The sequence below is a fragment of the Osmia bicornis genome, chromosome 8, assembly GCF_907164935.1.
Source record: "Osmia bicornis bicornis chromosome 8, iOsmBic2.1, whole genome shotgun sequence".
NCBI lineage: Eukaryota > Metazoa > Arthropoda > Insecta > Hymenoptera > Megachilidae > Osmia > Osmia bicornis.
In genome coordinates this window covers 10796842-10817104 of record NC_060223.1, presented here as the reverse complement: position 1 = coordinate 10817104, position 20263 = coordinate 10796842, and the positions used below count along the sequence as shown (strand labels likewise).

The window sequence follows — 20263 nt, the reverse complement described above, 5'->3', positions numbered from 1 at the left end:
GGTACTTCCATCAACTCTGATGCCCCGTCTATCTTGGCGTCTTAGAACTTTTGGTCGACGGACATTTCCGAAATTAACTAGAGGCAGGTTTCCATATAGGAGAAATTTTACCCCCTATGTATCTTAGCTGATTTTGCATCTTTCACAAAAATATGCTTCAACTAGCACAATTTCACTATTAGGGAAATGCAGCCTGGAAATGACGTACATCGTAGAATTCTCGAGTCTCATCAGCAGGTTTTTATTTTCCACGAATATCGCGCAAGAAGCAATAAGTCAGAGCTTCACCCTGAGGGGAAGGGTTCACTGTACCTCCCTGTCCTTAGTAGTACAAAGACGTAGAGAGAGAAATAGGTGAATAGAAAGTGAGATAGAGAGGGAAAGATGCCATTCTCTCGATTACTCGGTGCGTCAGCGTGACATTTAATCTCGCACAAGAGCTATTGACATTTCGATGGCCGACCTGCCGGGATATCTGGTATTTGCGTTTCCGGCTTGCATCCCGCGCTCGAGAGGATCGTCCCGGCAGAGTGAGCGCGCACAATGAATCGCGTGAATCACTTCCGAGTATTTAATTATTCAGTTCACGTGTTACCAAACAAACAGGCCGGTTTACAGCAATCTCCGTGATCGTTTTTCACCGACGCGACGCGACGCGACGCGACGCGACGCGACTTCACAGTTATCAATTGGCCTGGGTAGCTATTATATTTTCTCGATTTCATGCTTGGCCAGTAATTTTTTAATTTTTCTTGTCCATTTTCAAATTATTGGTTAATTTTCATCTTCTAGTGATTCTAGTGTAATAATACTCATCAAGCGTTTTTCACCAGTCTAACTTTGGTCTAACGATTTTGGAAAGAGGCAATATGTCAAGAATCGAGATTGGGGCTGTATCTAGCTTATACAATGATGGCCAGCTAAAAGTATCCAACAAGGGATCGAATAGCTGACGTCAGTTATCGAACATTTTTGCCAACCGATGCCCGTTACGATCGCGATGGCGTGAAAAAGTCAATTCCAACGTTCTTCTTTCACGATAGATGTCTCGTTAGCAAACAACTAGTATCCCGCCGTGGGTTTCCGAGTTTATTCCTCAACTTTTTCCACGATGTAATTGGACGACGCTGAAGCTTCATAAAGCACACCGATACAGCACACTGTTTTCGGTGTGTATGGGTGTACGGCTCGCGTCGCAACGGAGAACGCGTAATTGAGTTTCCTCGGGTAATTTAATAATATCATAATATTATTCTTTGACGGTGGAAAAGAGTAGTATACCTGAGACGATGCTTCATCGAATATTGCCTAGCGTTAAATTCTTACAAGGAATCTCATAACCAACCATTCCTCTTCGACTTCGATGAAACTTGGAGAGAAAAAGAAATATTCTACATGGAACGGTACACTAATATAATTCTAATAATTCTCGTAGACCAAGCTTCTCTAAATTGTCTTTCAAAACTCGTACGTCATACGTCTTTCTAACCACGTTTCTTGCTTTGTCATTCAGCTGAATCTCCACCGGTGTATAAGTTCGGCTCCAAGATCTGGCGTTTTATATTCTCCAGCTATACATATATCGTATTTTCTGTGTGCCACAGATCCGTGTTTCTTTTGTGTCGTGTTCTTTCGTCTAAAATGGCGTGAATCAAATTCTCAAAGAAATATGACAGAAAAGTTTTCACAAAACCTCCCGAGTCTTTGAACAGAATATAATCTCTGTTCACTTTGAAATTTGTTTAAAGTAAAAATCTTCCTGATCGAATGGAAAAGAATGATGAATAATTTTGCGAGTGGAAAGATTGCAGAAAATGGGAAGACAAATGGTTTGCGTCGGTTAGGTCAAAGTAATTTCCATGACACGAAACACAAGGCCTCATTTTTACGCTCTTGTCGGCCACAGAAATTGAATTATCCACGGGGTTCCATGGTGTACGATGGAGGTGACGCGATTATATTGCATAATACACCAGGTGGAACGCAATTATCGACAGCCGGCGAGGGATAGACGGTTATTTTAACGCCACTCGGTTCGTCGTTTTTCATCCGGACCACTTTCACAATTGGATTAGAATCTGGTTGATGAAGAGGTGGAGGAGGGTGAAAGATGGAAGGGGAGTGATTGTAATTTAATTTCGGGTGTAAGGTCGAGCCATCGGGGTCATAAAATTCTGGTATAGTTCATTAATCCATCTGCCAGCAGCTTCATTGAATTAATCAACTCCTCTCTTTTTTTCTCCCTTCACCGTACTCAGTAAAAAGGACCTTATTATTTTGTCATCAGCGGTTGTATTTTATAGTCTGTCAGCTTCGAGTAAAGGTGGCTGATCGGAAACCGCTGTCAACCGTTCGACTACGAGCGAGGTGAAACCTAGTCAATCTTAACGCGACCGCCGAGGGATGCGGATCTGCCTATCATTACGAGTTTATACAATTTACTTTAGTTATTTACTTATAAGGGCTTGAAATTTATGATTTTATTCTTCTTCTGGGCCTTAGCTGATCATCCCTTATCTGTATATTTTACAATTGGTTTACATATGAAAACTTTAATTATAATTTAATTGCAAAATAAGCCTTATATGCGGTGTGCATATATTTACATATAAAAATACATATGCTTTCCCCTTGGTTTCCGCTTCCCTTCTCTATTCAGCCTCAGTATCATGCAACATTTTTTCTATAAACAGGGGATAGAAGTCAGTGGGTGCAATCTTGATGCTCCCGTCAGGCTGAATATCTTTGGCATATTTCCTTGGTGGCTTCCTTGGCTAACACCCTTTCATTGCCGTACATGCCTACGTGAGAGGGGATCCAGACCATTTGAATATTTCCTCCAGCAGCAGATGATTCCTGCAAAAAGTAGTTTCAGTTTCGACCATTGCGTCATCTATACAAGAAGGGTGGAAACTACAAGACAACATACCGACCGATTTTCCGAGACAGCGGAATACTAGTTTACTGACTGCCGAGGGGTCGGTCGATAAATCGGTAAGTGTTTTCCGCAGTTTTCCAATAGATAGTGCTAGTATTCTCCTGTAGTGTGATCCAGATGTGACTGGACATGCCTTTGTTTTCTAAGGGTCATGATTTAGAGGGTCCCAGACACCCCCGGATCAAAAATTGGGCCTGCACGCAGAAGAAATAAATATTTGCGCCCATAATATTTACGTCCTATTTTAAGGCCTCGCGTGGACCACCCTCCCAAGTCATTTATTATTTTATCCTTCTTAATGGGCCTTGGCTCAACCCTCCCAGTTATTTATTATTTTTTTGTCTTTAAGGGCCTCACGAGGCTCAACCCTTTATCACTGCATCCCTTATATCACTACATTCCCTATATTCCTGCACCTCGTATATGCCGGCATTCCTTATACCTCGGCATACCTTCGGGGTCCCTAACACCCCAAGATGACATTAGGTCGGCATACAGAGTACTTCGGGGTCTCTAACGCCCCAAAGTGATATCAGGACGGTATGTAGAGTGCTTCGGGGTCCCTAACACCCCAAGATAGTATCAGGTCGACATACAGAGTACTTCGGGGTTCCTAACACCCCAAGACGATATCAGGTAAGCATACAGAGAGCACCATCGATGCATCGGGGTCCCTAACACCCCAAGATGATATCAGGTCGGTATACAGAGAGCACCACCGATGCAACGGGGTCTCCGATACCCCGGACTGCAACATTGTTGCAGTCTTCCTTACATTGCATCCCTTACATTGCATCCCTTACATCTCCGTACCCTTTATATCTCTGTATCCCTTACATCTCTCTACCCTTTATATCTCTGTATCCCTTACATCTCTGTAGCCCTTATACTCCTGAATTCTCCCGGCATCTCTTGTATCCTTTCAACCCTTATAACAAAAATATATTATAAATATAATATATTATAAATAAAATACTTATGGCCCTCTGGTTCGAGTAAAGGTAAGTAAAGGTAAGTAAAGGTAAGTAAAGGTAAGTAAAGGTAAGTAAAGTATCACGAAAAATTTAGTTCCTTTTTCTGAAACCAGATGGCGCTGATTCGACGTCGAGATTTTAGTTCACATTTTTGCCGCTAGAGGGCCAAAATTCCTGCAAGCTTTAGTTCCTTTTTCTGAAACCAGATGGCGCTGATTCGACGTCGAGATTTTAGTTCACATTTTTGCCGCCAGAGGGCCAAAATTTCTGCTTGTTTTAGTTCCTTTTTCCAAAACCAGATGGCGCTGATTCGACGTCGAAATTTTAGTTCACATTTTTGCCGCCAGAGGGCCAAAATTTCTGCTTGTTTTAGTTCCTTTTTCCAAAACCAGATGGCGCTGATTCGACGTCGAAATTTTAGTTCACATTTTTGCCGCCAGAGGGCCAAAATTTCTGCTTGTTTTAGTTCCTTTTTCCAAAACCAGATGGCGCTGATTCGACATCGAAATTTTAGTTCACATTTTTGCCGCCAGAGGGCCAAAATTTCTGCTTGTTTTAGTTCCTTTTTTCAAAACCAGATGGCGCTGATTCGACGTCGAGATTTTAGTTCACATTTTTGCCGCTAGAGGGCCAAAATTGCTGTATGATTTAGTTCCTTTTTCTATCGCCAGGAGGCGCTATGATGCAATGCTTTCAAAAAGGATGCAGGGGTGTAAAGGATGCAAGGATGTAAAGGATGGAGGGATGTAAGGGATGGAGGGATGTAAGGGATGCAGGGATGTAAGGAATGTTGGAATGTAAGGGATGCAGGGATGTAAGGAATGAAGGGATGTGAGGGAAGCAGGGATGTAAGGGATGCACACGGGAGCAATAAAATCAACACGTTCGTCCTTCTAATGAGTTTATTCAATAAGCTAAGAAAACAAATACAGCAAATTAAATGAACAATGGGGTATAGTTTTTGATATCGCAGCAATCTGTTGTTACCATCAAAGTGTGTTGTACTGTTGTAGTACGAAGTATTTCTGATTTTTATACTAGGATAAAGCAGATGGCGTTCGTTCTCATGGCAGAAATTTACGACCCTTTGAGAACAAAGGCATATCCAGTCCTCTACTATCTGTAGTCACTGGCTGTTTTGGAAAGTCGGTGGGTAAGTCGTCAAGTAGCTTCGCCCACCCTTGTATAGATGGAAGTGGGATCGAATTTCGAAAATATTTCATTTATGACGGTATTTTCACACGCTTCTACGAGTTTTGGAGTTGCGAACGGACACAGATAACGGCACACATCATACAAGCTCTTTTGTATAATTAGTTTAGGCAACTATATTCTACTTACGATTAGTACAACTATGTAAACGATATTATTTAATAAAATATTTTTCAATAAATAAAAAAAGTTGGAATGTCAAATGACAGCAGCCGTTGTGCAGTTTTCGAGTGTGGATAGGGTGAGGGAAGTAGGACGTAGGGGAGAGGTCATAACCGTGGGTGGTTGTGTATCCGAGAACTGTAGCCTGGGAAATTAAATTTCCCATGGTGGTGTGAGCGAGCACGGTATGAACGACGCGCGACTACCGGTTGTCGACGGACGGCTGCATTGCAGTCAGTGGTTTGGCAATCCAACTGCGATCGGATCGATGAGTATTTCACCATGAACAGTGACTACAGATTCAACAAGACTAGACATGCCTTTGTTTTCAAGGGGTTTTCAATCTGTGCCTTGAGAAGAAACGCTACCCACTAAAACCAACCCTTCACTGACCTTCACTGACGTTGCTGGGAGGGTTCGGGACCTTAATTCCCACCTTAAATGCCGGTGACGGCCTCTCCTCCTGATCGCCCCCGCTCTGGACGCCTGGATCGCGTAAGCCGGATTACGCACTTGCAACGTTGTTTTGCAGCATTGTTGCACGTACTGACTGCCGGGATGTAATTGAATTAAACAGTTATTGAATAAAGAAGGCACAAAGTGTGTTCCGAAACAGTGATCAATTATCTTACCCCGTGTATTAGGGAAACTTAAACAACCGTTGTTGCTACAAACAGTTGCTCGACTCTGGCAAACATCTTGCGGCTGTTTGCCCCCATCGAAATCCAAGTCGACACTGTTAATGATAGTACACTTTTATAAGAGAAATTTTACCAAGCAGATTATTTGTAAACATTGTACGTTCGAAAACAGACAGAATATATTTTGGTACACTTCTATTTTATCTGGATCATAAAGTAAGAAGCAAAATAGGAAAATTTTTTAAATCGGGATCTCGTTAATTGTGACACTTTCGTGTGAACAATAATTATATTAACCGTTACCGTGGCTACGATATTTGCTTTCTATTCAAAGATAATATTATAAAATACATTCGCGTATCCAGGTTTGTGTATACCAAAAATATGATGGAAAACTTAAACGCGTTCCATCCAGATAACGAGATACCGTGGTCTCTTGGTGCATAAATAAAGATTGTGTATTTTACGCGTTTCCCGAGACTGATTCGTGCTTGAAATTCATGTATGCGTTGCTCGTACGAGGCCGAGAGAAATTTTTCAAGAATCTGCGGTTGGTTCCGTTCGAAATAAAAAACGGAAGTCCATAGATCCGGACAAAATATTAATTACAGTTTTTCGATTCAACTGATCCATGTTTTCCGTAGCAAAATTTTTCATTTCCATCTTCTAAACACATGAATTTAGTAATCGGTTTGCATGAAATAAATAACACAAAGCATACGGGAGATGGTTGAAAGCAATTCGATTCTCGGAAAGGCATCTTGACCGTGGAAAACGTATTTGCAGAAAAACTTTTTTTCCACGTTGCTCGCAAGAGAAGGAGAAAAAGATGGAATGAAAAGGGGTGGGTATTCTGGCGTTGGCGAAGGTTCGTAGCCACCCCCGTCGGCCGTGCTATTTCCCGGCATTGTTCTTGATTTACGAGCCCCCCGGCGGTTCTTCTTTCGGTCGCTAATTAACGAGGGGCCCGACTGAATTCGCGACTGTAACTCAGGAAAATTTAGCGGCACCGAGATAACGCCACTCGCTACCCGCGTGTGTAGGAACAAAGGATGCCGGGAGTCGTGCATTCTTGCATTCAAATGCAATGATAAAGAAATCTTAATTACGCCGACGCTCAGACGCTCTACGTCCCTGACGCGATGCATTATGATTATGGTTATGCTGTATCCTGGAACGAAACGTTTGCTAACAATTTCGATGGTGTCTACTGTTCAATGTTGTACGTGTAGAATTTTTCTTTCGTTACTTATTTATTTAACCTATTGGTTTTTTCGAACGACGATCAAAATCGAGCGACTATGGTCACCATTAATACACAGCGACGATTTAATGGTGGGTGACCCTTACGTTAGTCAGGCTCAACATCAAAAGGGTAAATTTTATGCAGACACGAAGGCTCTTCTCTCGTTCGATTCGACAAGGGTTCCAAGGAAAGTAAGGGCGGCAGGGAATGGCAGGGAATGGCAGGGAATGGCAGGGAAGAGCAGAGAGCGAGCTATACGGAAAATGGCTCTGACCGCTAATCCAATCGGCTTTCGCGAGAATTAAGGCTGCTCTTTTCCGTCGTTCGCGCGTGCATCCAATTTGACGCTTACGTAATTAACGCCGTCTACATCCGGCCAATCAACTTACACGCGTAATTGACGCAGCACCAGCTCGAACAGGTCGCATCCTTAATTTCGGATTAATTCCTTTGATCGATGAACAAAAAGGTATTAGGAAAGAACTGATAGATCGCGTGAACGTTGCTCTTTATTCGACGAACAACGTGCGAATTTTGTTTGCGGATTATTTCAGATTAAGCGACGAACTTTTAATTGTATTGTGTTTCGTGGCGGAATGTTTAATCAGCGGCGGGAAAACGTGGAACAACCTAGCACTTTTCATCGATGGTAATGCGATTAGCTGAAAGTAATCAGACAGCACGGAACTGAATTTTCACTGAATTTCGATCAAGACATTAATAAAAATAACAGACTTTTTCTTTAATCCTTCAGTGGATAGCGTTTATATTTTAGCTACATGCTTATTTATGTATAAATTAGTGCTTAAGCACACAATATTAACGTTGGTTTGATGCTGAGAGGACGGGACGCAAAATATAGAATTTGATTATTGCAATAAGTAGATAGGTCAAAACCCCTTTGGACCTCTACTTGCTTTTCCCTATTTCTCCCTTATTTTCTCCGACACTTTGTCACTTTCTCTTCTCTTTCCCTTCCTTTAATAAAACCCTTTGACCTTTCACCCACCCTTTTCTATCCCGGAAACTTTTCTCCTCCCTTTTTTCCTAACTATTTCACTCTTCATGCTTTTCCTCGCCTTTCTGCCGCTCTCCATTTCCTTCGTTCTATTTCTCTGACCCTTTTTTCTCTTTAAAAAATTGTTAATATCGGTCTCTGTTATTCAACAGGACAGGTTGAAATTTCGAAATGCTTTCGAGGCGAACACAATCGCGTTCGCCCTAACAAGCGGTACATTCGAAGGGACTCGACTATTTTTAGTATTTCCATTTCGTGCAGGATTAAATTCGAGTGGGAGAAGGTAGAGTCTGGGGCGAGAAGCTTGCACTTTAACTGTCACAAAGGGGATTTTCCAAGTAATCTGTCGGATAAAAGTTATTTCCGTTTTGCTGGGAAACGCGATTCATGCGGCGAGACAACGGGGCAATTTTCGTGCATTAAGGTGGTCGCCTGCTTGCGAATTATATTTGCGAATCGAGCGGGTACTTAGTGATTCCGTTCCCATTCTCCGTGCTTGCAAGTTTGCTCAATGGTTAAACATTCTCTTAATTGATATTAATTTATTGTATGTTACGATATTTCAAGAACGTACAAGCAGTTTTTCAGCAGATGATACAAGTACAGTAAAGTAATATAGTAACGATGGTCGCAGAAAAGAACTTATTGAATCTTACTCGTTTCTTGCATTGTTAAAATTTAACTACAAATATACTGCAACAAAGTATTAACTATGCAACGATGAAAAAGAAAGGATTCTAAAAACCCTATTAACAATTTGATTAAAAATAATTAGTATCAGTCATGTTTGTATAGGTACATGCACGAAGCATTTGTAAAAATAAAAAAGAGAAAAAGAATTTTCTAGGTCGAAAATAATCGAACGATTATTCTATACAAAGAGGAAACAGAAGCGGAAGCAAAGGAATTTTGCCAGGTCCAGCGTATCTGATTGCTTCAGTTAGCAACGGACAACGTGGTGGTTCGAAAAGGGGATGCTTTAACGCCGTTGAAGGGTAACTCTGCAAACAGTGTATACGGGACCTTCGCGGCGGTGCACTTAAGGGCTTCACAGAGTTATGTGGCAAGGGGGTTAGACGGTCCGGGCCAACGGGGGTAAGAGTATCGCCAGTGGAGTTGAACAAGGTAATGGATGGCTCATAACCAAGTTACTTACGTACCGCAGCCTTTGCTTGCGTCTTGCATCGACTCGTCCACCCCTTCTTCACCCATTCCCTTTCTATACTTCATCCACCTCTATGTAGCGAGAGAGCTTGCAAAAATTCGTGTCAATGTTTACGTTCGTGCCGCGAGATAATGTGGCTGTCTCGTCTTGGTTTGAATACCCTGTTTCTCTATCCCTTGCTTACCCTTCTTCTTGCTTCGACATCGTTCTCTTGCAAATTTCATAAACAAGATACACGAGGTGAATTTTTATATTTTGTCAAGATTCATGGTAAATCGAAACATCATAAGCGATTCGTTTTTGCTACTTACCCCTTTAATGTAGCTTATCACTCTCTGAATAATTAAGTATAATGTAATTCATTTCGGCGTGAATTTGCAGTTCCATTATCTAAGGGTTGCATCCCTGTACGCGACGCGACGTATGAATTCTTCTCTCGCATTCACGCACCGAGCTGGAAATAAAGCGACGCTTATAACGAGTTTAAAGCACTACTTAAGAGGAGAATTTAAAAAAATACTGAGCTACACTTCTGGAAAGTAAATTCTTTTGATAAAAAGAACAAGAATCTTCTCGGTCTCTAACATAAAACTTTATTCGAACTGGTCGTAATTAAAATAATCAAGATAGTAAAGTTTAATTTGCCGATATTGGTTCGTTAAAACAGAACAGGTGGTGCAATCATTTTCAATTGAATTAATTAACTTCAAATGAACGAGTATTAAAAATATATAATTCGTTCCGAATTCCGGAAAATCTTTGGGTTAATCAAACGATATTAGATCGTAGAACGTTGAGGGATTAAACAAGATCAGCGCTGTCCCATCTGAGACGAGCACGAACGAGAATTACGCGAACATTATGTAAAATAATGGAAAATTCCAACGGGAAGGGTAATTCCCTTCGTTCGTTGGCCTAATTTCGATCCTTACCACTTGATAAAGCGGTTCTTTCAAGAATACCGAGGGATCCGTCCGGAATCTTATCTTTTCTTAATGCAATACTACACTGTTTGTTTCTTTATTTCACGTAGCTTTTCTGCAACAGAAACAGAACAGTACGAACGATAAGATACTTGGCGTAGAGATTGTAGCAAAGAAAAAAGTGAAACAGCGTGATCAGAACGATAGGAACGAAGCGTACATACTCGTAGAATGGTGAACTGAAAACCGACTTGTCTTTGTCGTTCGTCACGGTGAAACCCTTTTTCCTTCGAATATGCCTCCGCTCGACTAATCTTCTCTCGTTCTCGGGTAGCTCTCGAAGTCGATTCGTCTTGGTGAACGACGAACCGGGCATAAGTACAAAGAAAAACAAGTCAAAGGGAAGGAACATCAAAGCAGACGGTTTTCAACTCCTATAACCCTGCTGCACGACGTTTGTTCGCGCTATGTAATTTCGTCCTATGCGTACGGTTATGCTGCTAACACAAAGATTCCTCTACTCCCCAAGGAACAGGCTCGGTGTCGCGCTGCCATTCCAGAATCTAGAACACCGAGGTTTTCTACGAATGGAGGAGAAAATGTTTCTATTTTTTTTTTTGTCACTCGTAGAGGAACTACGACTTCTTTCGAATAAGAATCCTTCGAATATTTTACAACAAACTTTTGCTAATGCTACGATTTGCTAATAATCGCTTACCATTCTTAATTTTCTGTCCAATGTGTCTACGATTTCATTCTTTTTTAAATCGTAAAATATCTGTCTCGTTTCTATGGTAAACCCTTTAAAGTCCTGGTCTTCCAGCCAAACAAATTGTACTATGTTCACCTTGGTGTTTCGAACATCTTCTGGTCAAAGATCAGACAATCTCGTCCTGGAATTCTTCCATAGTATCCCTATAATCCTGAATTCGAATCCTGGATGAAGGTGCTATTGTCTGTTTCTTTTGTCGCTTCACTGCTGTCTAGTTTGCTGCTACATTTTCAGCTTCTTCAATCGCGTGTATGTACCTAATGAGTATTATTTTTGCATCATTATAATAATACCAATTCCAATGGTACGCCTGTAATGACCATATTATTAGTATACATCACGTTACGATTATCAGATTGCAATCTCCTTTGTGGCAGAATCCCTGTTACAGAAGTGGCACGTCCGGCCCTTTCTGACGTGCGTCTATGTTACGCAAATGGAATCCCATTCTAACACTAATCCCTATGTACTGGTGCTGCTAGTACTATATACTATGAGCCAGGAATCGGGACTGACCTAGTCAACTTGACACATATTCATATGATAAGCAAGCCATTATCGTGGTTGCGTTAATATTAACACTATTTACCAACACAGTCGACTCAAACTTTTCAAATGTATATAACAGTATTTTCATTAAAAAGAAAATACTTTAGTTTATCGGAAAAATTAAATTTCAATTTTCCTTAACTCGGTGACCCAGAAATTGAGTCATCCTTGACTATTGAAGATACCTCGACTTTGAAAGTTACTTCGAATTCTCGTTACACGCGTGAAACCAGCTGGCGAAAAGATTGTTAAAAAATTCAGAAGGTGTTCGATGCTTCACGGAATGAATTTAAACGATGTATAACTATTTTACGATTTTATCGAAGCTTCTGTAATAGAGTTTATGAATTTCTCAGCTTACCACAAGAGTGTAAAGCATTCTGATACCCAGCCACGGTTAGATAAAAATGTTGAATATATCTTAAGAACAGAAAAGTAGAATGTTCATACTCGAACTGATTACCAACGCGGTAAAGGAATAATTCAATGTTTTGTGGAAGAAGGGAGGAATACGAATCGATCAGTTTTCGTGGAAACGCAACGAATTTCACCTGGAGCTATGCTATAGTCGCAGATTAACGAAGTATTAAGAGCAGAGTACTCTGCGTAAGCCTGGGATATGCACGATGGTGCATACAGATGCGATGCAAATTAGCGTTTAGTATAAGCCGTGCTAACCTTGCTACCTACCTCCTGTTCCGACCAGCCCTGTAAAGTTTCATTTAGAAAAAAAAAAAAAAAAAAATGTGATTGCCCTTTTCAATTATCCCAAAGTGGAAAAAATCCACAAAAGTTACACGAAGATACAATCATCTACCATCGTTTAATCTTGCCTTATATCTTATTCTGTCTTCAACCATTTTCAAAATATTTTTGATAAATTTTACAAAAAATATTTTACCACTTAAACGAAATATCGCGTTTAGTAGAAACTTGTTCACCCGTTTGTCAAAATCTTGCTCGTCTCCAAAGGATAAGTAGCAGTTTGATGGGTTTCAAAATAAGCAGACACTCGCTTGTATGCTTCCTCTCTTTACCGGCTAAGAGTTTCGTGCTAGTATGCGGGCTTTGATCTACCGGCATCGATATCTCGCCTCGTCTACTTCCGTCTGAGTGCACTTTTCGGACAGACAGGAAATAAACGCTCGACGACAGGCAAGAGGGAAGCAGGAAATCGCAGACGTATCAACGGAGTGGTGGTTTGCCGACGCAATCGTTGATCGAAGCGTAACGAAGCGGTGTGTCGCGATCCGGGCGGAAAATCGTCTTATACGAGTCTAACACCTTCGTAAACGGCAATTTAATGGGTCATTAAGTAGCAAAACGACAAGTTCTTTCAGAGAAGTAACCTTAAGAAGCTTGATTGGTATTTTTTTTTTTTTTTAAGATGAATGAATCATTTGTGAACAAAGTAGTATAGTACACTATATGGTCAGACAGAAAAGACGAGTTGGCTGACTTATTATTTTGTTGTACTACTTTCCTTCAGTCAATCAAGAGAAACAAATGTATCAGGTAGTTTGAAACTTTCTTAATCGCTTTTCATCCGAGCTTAAGACAAATTAGTCGATTCTTCACCGTAAAACGCATTTTACATTGGTTCGTTTGTCACGCGTGAAATTAGAACAGTAACTTTGAAATCGATTTGTTGGTTATGACCAACAAAACCAACAAAAATTCGACGAAACTTTGACACACCTTTTATGAATTAGAGCTACGTAGTTGCTCAAGTTCTACTCGAAGCAGCAAGATGTCCCTCGTTTAATCACATTTGCCAGCGCTAGCTCGCCGAGAGGGTAATTCGCTGATGATTACCCCGAATGTACCACCCCCGGTGTTCCCAGCGTCAGAGTGCAACTTCCGCGGATACGATTAATTAACGACAAGGCTACCAGATCCATTACGTTCATTCGATTATAATGCAGACGTGCTCGCGTGATATCGATCATCAAGTTACATCTATTCGCTTGATCTTGACAGACTGTTGCTCTAATTTTTAATACATACGATTTCTGTTAAAAACTTACAAATTTTACCACACAGGTTGATATTCAATGAAAACTGTCGTATATAAAATCAAAGTACGATGCCACAATGAACTTGTTAAAGTTTCCAACCATTTACGACCAGATATACATTTAATATTCTTCGAAAATTTCGAATATAAGCCGTGCTCAATAGGAAAATATTGCAATTAGCTCTTTTTAAATAAGTTTATACGCGCACACACATGCACAAATGGCGTGTATCAAGTTTAAATTTACGATGGAATTTTAACTTTTAGTTGCCCACATTTAGTTGTACGAAACCGTAAGTCTATTTCTCGGAAGAACGAAAAAGGAAAGCGTAAAAAGACCGCGAAACACGGTGACAGATAGAGCTCGACGGGAAATCAGGTCGTAAAGCACGTTTAATAAAGACGTATAAGCAACGCCATTGTGACAGCACATCGGTGAAACGTCGTGGCGACTGAAAATGTACGTGATTTTTCCACGAGTTGAACGAGTTTCGAAGCCGTCGATATGAATATTCATACGAGTCAAATAATGATGCACGCGAGCTCTCTACAGTGGATTTTTTTTCTTTTTTTCTTTTTTTTTCTTTTTTTTTTTTATTGGTAATCGTAGCAGAGTCTTTAAAAGCCTTGATAAATATTCTCGTCTAACCCGTGAGAAATTGATCGATAGACTGTTCGTTCGAGATGAATGCTTCCGTCAACGAGGATCGGTAGCTCAAAAAGATCGTTTACTACGTTCTTAAACGAGTATAGGAAGAGGTCCTTTGAATGGATCTGTAACAGAATTCTATTCAAGCTGGATTCCCTCTTTCTTCGATAGATTCAACGTGTCCTGAATAGCTTAAAGTTGATTGAAATGTCTTTGAACGTGTGCGCTGATACTAGTCTAATTTTCAAGTGTTCTACTCGGTCCCCGTGATCTGTATTTTGAAATTAATCATCCAGCATGATAGAAACAGATCAACATAGGTAATGAAACGTAATGGGCCTTTAGAACATAATTGCAATATATGCAGTCATTATAAAGCATAAATAGTTGAACGAAACGTCAGGCAAACGTTGCGTTGTACGCAACGTATCCATAAAACATTCCGACTAATTTTACGTAATTGGTGAGTGGATTTCGAGCTAACGAGAGCATCGAGCATCGAGCATCGAGCATCGAGCATCGAACATCGAGCATCCCTGAATTTATCTAGATAGAATTTGACCGAGTGAACGAGGTCCGATGCTCGTCAGCGTCATTGATTTGCATTGCAGGCTAGTAGATCGAAACACGGCTCGAATCGCGCATCGATGGCCACGGTACGTTATGGGGTCCCATTGGAAATTACCGCCAATCAAACGGGAAATTCGTCTAACAGGATTAACCGGCAGCCGCTGCTTTGTAAACGAACGCGTTAACTCGCTGTCAGAGACTGTTTCGAGGAGCTAACACGTTTCAACGTTTCGGTTTGTTTCGCTTGAAATTAGCTTCACTTCGAGTTTGGAAAATTGTAGCTGCTTTTGCTTGCTATTCTCGGTAAATTTAGTATTCATAGCGAACGATAGTGGTAATGAGAGCTGATTACGACGATACCTCTGGTAACCGAATGAAATTTCTACGTTATGAAATATAGTACCCATTTTGGTTGAAAAAATAGAGAAGCTAACGATTATCAGTAAATGAGATTAAATTTAAGCCGCGTTCAATAGGAAAAACATTGCAGTCGGCTTTATTAGAAATGGAAGCTCTGCTGATAATGACTTTTAAATCTTTAAAAAAAGAGAAAAAAAATAATAATCAATATTGAATTGTCAAACAAGCATCCTTCGTAGTAGTATCGTGATCGCGATCATTAAAATGGTTGCACTGTAATATCAGATAAATGTATTCTGCATCATTCAGCTCGAAGTTTCAGTTAACTGTCTCTATCTGGCCCGAGCATTGTTCTCCGCCAATAATGCGCACACGGCGGACAATCATGTCACAATACAGCGTAATGGCTGAAAAGGCCCTAAGTGCACCCCACGCGAGGATGCATTCGCAAGCGTACGAGCGGTCGTAAAAGCGGCGAATGCGAGGGACGTAAAGACGATAAACGTCTTTCGTTAACCTGGCTGCTTGCTCCTGGTTGTTCTTGTACACCCTTGGGAAAGTCATCGTTTAATAAATTAATCGCACCGTATAATCTTTTAGAACCGCATTGATAATTGTTTCATTCTTTTTACCACAAAGTGTTATAAATTTTCGAAATTATCTTAGTTTCTATTACATGTTATCAAAACTATCAAAAATTACCAAGTTCGCCGCTAATATCGAGGGACGTTTATTAAGAAAACTAAGGTTGCATTGCAACTCCTCTCTGAAAACTGCAGGATCCATTATCGTACGAAAGCTTGGTTTAGCATTTTTCATCCACCAACTTTCTGTCCCAGTTGCATCGTCACGGTTTAAACGCGAAAGAACCGATGGCAAAACAAAACTAAAACATAGTCAAAGGGAAGCGTATAGTCGCGCGACATTTTTGGAATCGACAGATCTGAATAAAACATAAGCAGTCGGATCAGAGTGTGGAGCGCGAATCTTTCATCCGTACTAACAAGTACAAACGTTCGAAACACGAGAACCATTGGCGATATTCGATGACAACCGGCTCGTTATTACCACGGATAGGAAGATTCTCTCTCTCTCTGTCTCTGGCTTTCCATCTCGGTCTATTGCGAATAAGCCAACGAGAGAGAGAGAGAGAGAGAGAGAAGCTTTGGAGAGAACAACGATAGGACCCTCTAGACCAGACCATGCTAATGAACTTGGCCTGCCATTATCTAAACTGCAGTCAGTACGCCACTTCGGACGAACCCTCTGTCGAACTACGAATAACTATCACTCGCCTAGCTCCTGCATCTCCGCTCCTTTTACACCCTCTAGAATCCATTGTCCCTTCGACGTAATGCTGATTGCTCGAACCGTCGAATTTTCAGTAATCAACAAACTTCTGCCTCTTAACGAATGGTCACTTTCGTTTGACCATCATCCTCGACTTCCCGTCACTTTTCATCAATATAGAAAGAGGGAAAGTAACGAATTCAAAGTAACTTTGACCACTTGTCCTGATCATTTTATAGCAGAGAACGTACGTTTTAGATAAAAATTTCGTACTCGAGTAAAATTATATCCTACATTTTTTACGTACGAACGATTTCCGATAATTGCACGAATGGATTCTTCGACGACTATTTTTGCATTGATCAGACGAGCATCGCGAATGCTACGCGAAATTTCTGGCGGGTACGGTGGTCTAATTGAAGCTAATTGAAAATCGATCGATCCGGTCTGCGGTTTGCGAGGCACTGGCTACGTGGCTATAACTCTGCACTTCGGTGACTAACGGGTTATCGAAGTATGCAAATGCGGAGTGTACAATACTTCACGGTCGAACAGCTAGGAATTAATAAACGCGTTGTACTCCACTGTCTTCAACATTTCTCGTTTATTCGGACAAGAAAATATTCGAGCTAGGAGGAACACTGTTTCGATGATTAATAGTTATAAAGGCCCGCATACATTAAATTTATATTGGTAACATACATTTTACAATTTTACTTTCATATGAAATGTCACGCACGAAAATGTAACTCGTGAAAATATTTCTGTCAATGTATACATACGTCTGAAACGTTTATTGTTCCTCACTGGAGCGTAATAAATTGTATTGCATTAATAATCCATTAACCCCTAAATACGGAAATCATAAACACGCCTCCCTGCCGGATAAAATAGTCGGCGCACTCGTATATTAATATTGGTGCATTATCGTTCATTTGATTTGCTCGATTTATCGATCCCATAATTACTAAATGTGCGGCCAATTTATTGCTGCTATTAATATTTCAACTAGAAAAATGAATAACATACCTACAACGAATACTTTTTGCATATGTTAATATTTTAAATAAACACCGGATTTGGTTTAGAAATGGAAAAAAGATGCAGAGGAAAGGTTGAAAGGTATTAAAAAAGTCTATTTTTTTATGACGATATCTTTTTTATAGATGCAACGACGCACAAAAAAAAAAAAAAAAAAAATGAAAAATGCACCATTTTTTCTTAATGGAAATTTTTTAACTTTGGACCCTAATATTTTCTATGTAGAATATTTGAAGAAATTGATCGTTCTAAATAATGCGTATCTATCTATGGGAAGTTGGTACGTGAGCGGTAATATTCATGATGTGGAAGCTTAAAAATTAAAAAGAAGAAGAAGAACACGTGTCTATTAGCATCGAGTAATGAATCTCAAGGAAGTAATTAAAGTTTTCGCGGAGAAAATTTCTCGTCCAGAAGTCTAATCGATCCTGGGATGCGGAGGATTTTTCATTCTCCTGTTTCCTCGATCTTTCTAAATTTTACGTTATCGAGTCTGTTTTTTTTCTCTTACACCTACTTCTCGGCAAAGTACATAATATTATATTATTTAGAAAGGAACAAAAATCTTTCGTAATTTCATCTATGTATAATACTACGAGTACATTTTTAAGTTTAAACGAAAGATTATTTCAAGGATCTCTCGCTTCTATGCCAAAAAACTGTGAACTCTTACAATCTGAAAAAGGTGAACAGTTTCCTAAAATTTATTTCCTCGCTGCTGTTCTATACTTTGCGAATTTCTCGCAAAATACGTAAATTCCTACAAAACTTGCCCCGGCTTGTTCTTAAAACTAACACAGCCAAAATTAAACTTCATAAACTGAAATCGCGTTGTCCGACGTTGGGTTGCATCTAAATTCAAATTAGCTTTCCAAAGCTTGCTTTGCGTTTAGTTGTTTGAGGGCCGTAACTTGAATCCTTCAAAATAGTAAAACATCGTCGAGTATCAACTCTACCTTTCTCAGAATCTCCCCGGTACTTTGACACGTCCTAACGACTAAAATTCAAAATTCTTGAACGTTTAATAAACAAGAAAATTTAACACCGTATCAACAATGATGCACCTCCTTTGTTGCTCATTCCGCTACTTAGAGAAGATTAAAGCTTTAACGAGGCTACCTTAAAACGCGCGTCACGATCTTTCCTAACAGAGGTCCTTAAAGAAGCCCTCTTGTTTCCTGAAAGCATTAAAATTCCCCTTCTACGAGACAACCCTCTCTATCTTTATCCAACAAGACAACATACCTCAGAAACATTACCCATAAATTACCCATAAATTCCTTAAACACTCTAATTCAACCGCTTGAAAAGAAAAAGAGCACGGTTGGCGGCGTTTCCTATACGGTTGGTAGAAGCCTCGATGTTAGAAGGGCTAATCAACGGAGCCATGTAATTTTTCGCAACGATGAGCCTCGATTTTCGTGAGAACGCACATCGCATCCGGCCGTCAGAGCTTCGTCTCGAGAGCATCTCGCGCGAAAAGGGTAGTATGACATTTTTCTCTCTGGCGAACGTCGAAGAGGGGATGGAGAACGAGGATGACGAGAGGAATCTACGGATAATTGAACCCTTAAAAAGCTGAGCACGGTACACGGCGTCAAAGACGCTGTGCCAAGGGGTCGTTGAAGGGGTCAGGAAAAGAAGAAAGCGAAGAAGAAGAAGAAGAAGAAGAAGAAGAAGAAGAAGAAGAAGAAGAAGAAGACGAAGAAAAAGAAGAGGCGAAGAGAAGGAAGAAAACGACGAAGCGTAAAGTCTAAGGGGGTAGATAAAAGAGGCGAAGGTGGTAAGTAGGATCCTGAAGGAAACAGGAGGGTGGTCAGGGATCGACGTTTAATCTAGGAGAGAGCAAGGAGGTGATCCAGATACGTTTTGCTTTTATATTCTATCAAGTTCGTCCAAGATAGCATGATTCAAGAAGCCAACGAACATGCGATCCTGCCTTTCTGGATTGCCGAAAAACTGAATAGAGTCGATAAGAAACCGATTGCTTTTCTCTATATTTCGACGAGGATACGTTCAGTGATAGAAGAACGATGTTTCTGGATAGCGAAGACAAAAGACGCACGTCCAGGGGATGAAACGCACGCAGTTTCATCCTCTGACTGGTATTTATGGGCTTACAGAGAACGTGAAGCGTCGCGTCAAATTCTTTTGTTCTTGCTCAGTGGTACGAATCAACGATAAGGTCGACAAACGGCAGAACAGTGATGATATTGTTAACCATTGATATTCTTAATGCAAAATAACTAATTTTAGAAGAACGGCACAGATAATTTGGCAACGTCTAATTTGTCTAATGCAACGTTTGTCGAATTAAAAACGTAAAACAGTGAAGCAACATCTGCATGCAGTCGAACGATTATTATCGATCGAATAGTTGGAGTAAAATATTCGAGTGGCAGCTCGATGGAGAGGACTCGAACTCCCGAGCTTCCGTGCTTCCGTGCTTCCGTGCTTCCGTGCTTCCGTTCTTCCGGCAGAATGAACGATCGCAAAATGCTCGAGCTACCTGTTCATCAGGCAGCGGTTGCGACGGTGCTAACTTTAATCCCGATTTACGGCCAAGGATTTAAACGAGATCTCGTATCCTGTCAAACGAGGAGAAACCACCGAGAGATGGTAGCAAAAAGAGAGGATGGTAGCAAGGAGAAGAAGAGTGGAAAAGTGCTCGAGGTGGTCAGGTAGCAAGAGCTTCCGACTTTAGACCCGAACAGATCGCTATAATTAATGCCGAAG

General features: G+C 40.6%; 1 protein-coding gene and 1 long non-coding RNA gene across 4 annotated transcripts in view; one reads left to right on the top strand and one right to left on the bottom strand.

The window, feature by feature from the left end:
- The window catches only part of LOC114876441, a 165176-nt gene extending 161602 nt beyond the window's left edge, over positions 1–3574 (top strand). Inside the window, exons 4-5 of one of the 3 annotated variants that reach the window (XM_029187930.2) lie at positions 2694–2994; positions 3086–3574. The gene's annotated coding sequence lies outside the window, so the exon portion shown is untranslated. Of the gene's footprint in view, positions 1–2287; positions 2508–2693; positions 2995–3085 lie in introns of those variants that run through there. The other 2 variants (XM_046286779.1, XM_029187931.2) reach the window with 2 other exon arrangements.
- A 1226-nt stretch (positions 3575–4800) lies between these two features.
- LOC114876442 lies at positions 4801–9804 on the bottom strand. The gene is made up of 4 exons (XR_003789385.2): positions 9668–9804; positions 9352–9566; positions 5919–6022; positions 4801–5836 (listed from the first exon to the last, which is right to left on the bottom strand). It is a non-coding gene; the product is annotated as an uncharacterized LOC114876442 (long non-coding RNA).
- Positions 9805–20263: the final 10459 nt, after the last annotated feature.